The sequence below is a fragment of the Oncorhynchus nerka genome, linkage group LG20 (genome assembly GCF_034236695.1).
Source record: "Oncorhynchus nerka isolate Pitt River linkage group LG20, Oner_Uvic_2.0, whole genome shotgun sequence".
In the NCBI taxonomy this organism is placed as follows: Eukaryota; Metazoa; Chordata; class Actinopteri; order Salmoniformes; family Salmonidae; genus Oncorhynchus; species Oncorhynchus nerka.
The window spans coordinates 92,875,107-92,881,106 of record NC_088415.1 but is presented as its reverse complement, the minus strand read 5'-3'; the positions used below and the strand labels follow the sequence as shown (position 1 = coordinate 92,881,106).

General features: G+C 41.8%; 1 non-coding gene across 1 annotated transcript; it reads left to right on the top strand.

Moving 5' to 3' along the window:
* The first annotated feature begins 1,982 nt into the window (after positions 1–1,982).
* On the top strand, positions 1,983–2,057 carry trnav-aac (transfer RNA valine (anticodon AAC)). The gene has a single exon. It is a non-coding gene; the product is annotated as a tRNA-Val (tRNA).
* The last annotated feature ends 3,943 nt before the right edge of the window (positions 2,058–6,000 follow it).

Sequence of the window (6,000 nt, the reverse complement as noted above, 5' to 3'; positions counted from 1 at the left end):
CTAGACTTCTTAATACCCTCCCACAGTGCATAATTGAGTTCTTACTTTTTTGGGGGCCTCCATTTAGCCGTATGAAAGGGACCACTTGGGTTTTAGTAAAGGCATAGGTTGTTGACAGTATTGTAGTGTACATAAAATGTCATTGGAAATAGAAAAGGTGTTGAAAACGCTGAAGTCCACTCTAGAATTGAATGAAGGCAAGGGTAAGGAGTGGAAGAGACGGGGTGATCAAGCTGTACAGAGAATGGACAGAAGGCGGGGCCATTGCATCTCCTACTGGTCTGCTTTTAAAAGGCCTTTAATTACCTGAATGGGATTTTTAACACAGTGGTAGGTTGGTCCAGGGGTGGTAGAGGAAAAGAATCTGGCTCTGGTTCATCTGGGACCTCTGGTTTTGGCAGCACCTTAATAGAAAACACACCCATCATGTCTGTCCTCATTTTGTAGTCCGAGGGTGTAAGTTATCAGAGAGCTAAAATGGTTAGTAGGATTTCAATCAAAAAGTTCAATCTATGCTCCCAATTTTCCCCATAATGAAAACCTATCCACCTATAGTTTTCCCCTATTAATAAAATCAAACTATTTATCATGTAAAATCTCTACTCTAACTTCCTGTCTACCCAGATCTTCTCTTATGCTATTTTGGAACAAAATTTCATCGTCTAAACCATGGGTCAAATGCCCCACTCTCCGCATACAAAGGAGCTGTATCACCCTATGTCCCCATGATAAGACAGCTCATCAGGTTTCCATTTGAAGCCCCACCCTTTCCCCAAGAACACATCACTTAGCAAGAGCCAGACTTGCCAGAAAGGTCCCCGGTTCGAGACCGGGCGGAAACACTTTTTAACAAATTGGACAGTCAGCCTAATCACTTAGGGCTCTGTCCCAATTTCGGAATTCATGCTTTTCCTTCGCACTTCTCAGTATTTGGAAATCAGACTTACCTTTTTTGTCGCGTAACGCACTCTGCATGTGTGGCTAGCTTGGGCGCTCTGAATATATTCCTGCTGCTTGTGGTCTGAGGTCCATAATGATTCAAATAGTTTACCACTCCAGGTTAAGCCGACAAGAAACACAGCCCTTATTTTCAGTGTTTTTAAAATCCCCTGTGGGGAACATGAAGGGTGGAAAAATGATTGGAACCATTTTCCTGTTTGACCGCTAGTTTTTAATGGGTATTATGGCTCTTTCTGTGGTACTCACTTTGGGATATTATGTGAGGTAGACTTGTGGGCATTCCTAATATTTTCCACGACTTCCTCTTTTTGTATTGTAGTTTCAGTAGTGTAGTGATTATAACGTTCGCCTCACACGCGAAAGGTCATAGTCAATATTTCCCAAATGGCCAGAGGCTAGCATTTGGATTGAAACAGTTGTGGTTTATCTAAACCTTGCTGTCTACCTCTCCGACCTGTGGATCAATGTTGCCGTTTTTTGGGGGACCTCCACCGTGCGATCTGTATGAATGTGAACAGACTGACAGCTTCTGTGAGCCAGGCAAATTCATTTATCAGGGTCATTGTAATGGATATATCCAAAGAAATGGCAATATAATCCAAGGTAAAACAAACAAAAATGTAGATCGTTTTCTGTCATTTCAGCTGCTTGATGTGATTGTGTGATAGATTTAGTTGGCTGGCTAGCAAAGGAAAAGAATCTAGCCTGCATAGGTACAGTGCATTCGGAAAGTTTTCAGACCCCTTTACGTTTTTCCACATTTTGTTACATTACAGACTTATACTAAAATGGACGAAATAAAATAAAATCTATCTACACACAATACCCCATAATGACAAAGCGATAACATATAGTTTTTATTAATAAAACAAATATTTTAAAAATACCTCATAATTCCCAGCTTCTCAAGCCTTATTGCTTAATTAATGGACTAAGTCATTTCTGATTTTCAATAGGCTCTGAGAGCGATAAATGCCCCACCCAGCCAAAGTCAGCCACACCCTTAGTATTCCACTCATCAGGTTTCTGTAGTGTAGTGGTTATCACGTTCGCCTAACACGCGAAAGGTCCCCGGTTCGAGACCGGGCGGAAAGACTTTTTAACAAATTGGACAGTAAGCCTATTCACTTAGGGCTCGGTCCCAATTTCGGAATTCATGCTTTTCCTTCGCACTTCTCAGTATTTGGTATTCAGACTTACCTTTTTTAGTCGCGTAACGCACTCTGCATGTGTGGCTAGCTTGGGCGCTCTGAATACATTCCTGCTACGTGTGGTCTGAGGTCCATAATGATTCAAATAGTTTACCACTCCAGGGTAAGCCGACAAGAAACACAGCCCTTATTTTAAGTGTTTTTAAAATCCCCTGTGGGGAACATGAAGGGTGGAAAAATGATTGGAACCATTTTCCTGTTTGACCGCTAGTTTTTAATGGGTATTATGGCTCTTTCTGTGGTACTCAATTTGGGATATTATGTGAGGTAGACTTGTGGGCATTCCTAATATTTTCCACAACTTCCTCTTTTTGTATTGTAGTTTCAGTAGCGTAGTGGTTATCACGTTCGCCTCACACGCGAAAGGTCATATTCAATATTTCCCAAATGCCCAGAGGCTAGCATTTGGTTTGAAACAGTTGTGGTTTATATAAACCTTGCTGTCTACCTCTCCGACCTGTGGATCAATGTTGCCGTTATTTTGGGGACCTCCACCGTGCGATCTGTATGAATGTGAACAGACTGAAAGCTTCTCTGAGCAAGGCAAATTCATTTATCAGGGTCATTGTAATGGATATATCCAAAGAAATGGCAATATAATCCAAGGTAAAACAAACAAAAATGTAGATCGTTTTCTGTCATTTCAGCTGCTTGATGTGATTGTGTGATAGGTTTAGTTGGCTGGCTAGCAAAGGAAAAGAAGCTAGCCTGCATAGGTACAGTGCATTCGGAAAGTTTTCAGACCCCTTTACGTTTTTCCACATTTTGTTACATTACAGACTTATACTAAAATGGACGAAATAAAATAAAATCTATCTACACACAATACCCCATAATGACAAAGCGATAACATATAGTTTTTATTAATAAAACAAATATTTTAAAAATACCTCATAATTCCCAGCTTCTCAAGCCTTATTGCTTAATTAATGGACTAAGTCATTTCTGATTTTCAATAGGCTCTGAGAGCGATAAATGCCCCACCCAGCCAAAGTCAGCCACACCCTTAGTATTCCAATTAGGTCCCCGGTTGTAGAGATCCGTCAACGGAAACCCCTTTTTTTTCTTGGACAGTAAGCCTATTCACTTAGGGCTCGGTCCCAATTTCCAATTCATGCTTTTCCTTCGCACTTCTCAGTATTTGGTATTCAGACTTACCTTTTTAGTCGCGTAACGCACTCTGCATGTGTGGCTAGCTTGGGCGCTCTGAATACATTCCTGCTACGTGTGGTCTGAGGTCCATAATGATTCAAATAGTTTACCACTCCAGGGTAAGCCGACAAGAAACACAGCCCTTATTTTAAGTGTTTTTAAAATCCCCTGTGGGGAACCATTTTCCTGTTTGACCGCTAGTTTTTAATGGGTATTATGGCTCTTTCTGTGGTACTCACTTTGGGATATTACATACCTTAAGGGAAGATTTCGGCAGTACCTGTATGGTTAGTGAGAAAGTCCATATTGCAAATGTACGGTCCCTTACTAGACGTCCGAAATCGTTTGTAAAATTCGGGCCGAGCGGCAGGGCCGGACCTACCAGGAAGTCATCAAATAAACTTTGTCGGACATTCGGTTTCCGTTTTACAAAAATAATAAGATTTAGGTCATTTTTCCGCTGTCCCGGAAATTCCCACAAGAGGGCATAAGCAATCATATTGGTATTGGACAAAACATCACGATTCACGACGGGGCCTTATCTCGAAAACTGAAAATATTTAGAAGCCGAAACTCGGTGAGCGTAGGGGCGGCATAATGGGCAGTTGGCCCCGAACAAGATGGCGTCTAGGCCTCAACGGTTTTTGTGTTATGGCCATTCATCTGGGATTAAAGGTCCAAAATGAAAATAGAGAAATTATTTTTCCACTTCACGTCAAAGTCAAGGAGCCTCCGGTGTCAATAAAAAAAGAACCAGCCATTTATCTATCGTCATTTAAGAGAAATCGTACAACGACAGATTGGTGGTGTTCACGGATAGGTGTTTTTTTTTTTCAACGGTTACAGATCCAGTTGCAGGGTGTTCTTACGAATCTTTTTAAAGTGTGCTGCGGAGCTCTGCGAGATTTCTGTGATTTTCTATGATTTTCTGAAATAACACACACTCACTAAACCCTCCGTAAATAACTCAGTTCTTAACGTAAAGACTTAAAACTCAGGATTCTGTAAAGGCATACGCCAATCATGATATGAGTTAATTTATAGCTTCCTGTGCCAACCGGAAGTTCCTTAAATGGTGTCACAGTGGCAGTTTCCAAGGGTTAAAAAGGTCAGATCTTTTCAAAACTTCATATGTGTGATTAGGCAACCCCCATAAACTGTACGTCAGTCATTTCTCCCAACAGATGTCAAAGAAAAGCTCTCTCTCACACACACACACACACAGAAACACACACACAGCAAGGATGGAGTGACAAAGTGCGGTGCTTAAAGACACACAAAGCCTAAAAAGTGGGTTTGGTGTCAATTGGTATCAGTTTGGTGTCAGAATGACATCTAATTGACTGATGGACACTGACTTGCTAGTTGACTTTTGTAAATTAGCAATATGTTTAAACGGAGAGGGACCATCACCAAAATGGCATTCTGAAATCAACACAAAAAATGGCATCACCATAGTCTCCAGACTGTGCCGAGTTCAACGAGACGCCCCGCTTGACCGTAGCTCGCTCTGAGTGCAGTGACCTTGAAAAAAAGGAGAACCAAAATGAAGCCTGGCCCTCAATGTCATTTGCTTTTGGGTGACAGTGAGAGAACCGTTAGGGTGAGAAGCACAATTCGACCTCAGGTACGTTCCTAAGGTCCTCCCGATCCGTGCAAGCCTAACCTTGACCATGTAGCATTAACCCTTAATAGTTAAAAGGAGGTGTTTACTTCAAAGAGTTTGCATTGACTTCTCTCCCCATAGGAATACATTGCCTGCACCTCTAAATTCAACCTGAAGCCTATGTGGGTTATGAATGCCGTATTATCCTGTCTTTGGTAACAGTCCATCAGGCCAGTATGAGGTCTACCTGTGTTGATTCTAAGCTTCCTGGACCAACCGGAAGTGGTTAAAATCACCCTAAAAGTGTTTTTCCATACCCTGCCTGCAGTTTGATAGACATAGTGCATTCAACCCTGTGTAAATCAGTCAGTTCTTAACGTAAAGACTTAAAACTCAGGATTCTGTAAAAGCATACCCCAATGAGGATATGTGTTGACTTATAGTTTCCTGTGCCAACCGGAAGTGCCATAATTGGTGTCTCAGGGGCTGTTTCGAAGGGTTAAAAAAGTCAGATCTGTCCAAAACTTCATATGTGTGATTAGGCAACTCCCATGAACTGTAAATCAGTCATTTTTCCCATAAAATTTAAAAGGAAAACTAAATCACACAGACACACAACTTGTAAGGAGGGACGTATTCACGATGTAGAGACTTGACAGTGCCTGCAATAGTTAGCTTTGTTCGAGCTAAAAAAGAACCGTCAGACCTAGAGTTCCGAAACTTTAGAAACCTGTTCTAGACCTCAGGTCGATAGTGCGTGGTGAGTTAGGTGGCTCTAGAACGTTCTCGGACCGAGAAACAGCCTCGTACATTTGCAATGACTTCAATTCATTTTGACCATTACGAAAATTGCGACATTTAGAAAAGTCTCAGAGACACAAGAATAGGTGCATTGAAACCGGCTCGGCCCATAGAGACGGACCCCAACGTTTCTGTTCGATAGCTCATTCAAGGACCCCATAGCAAGGCATGGAAAAAAGTGGATTTTCAGCACCAATTAGGGTTTTACTCGGGCACCGAATGACCTATCGAGCCGATTTCTGGATTTCGCCTCACATAGGCCTTCACATA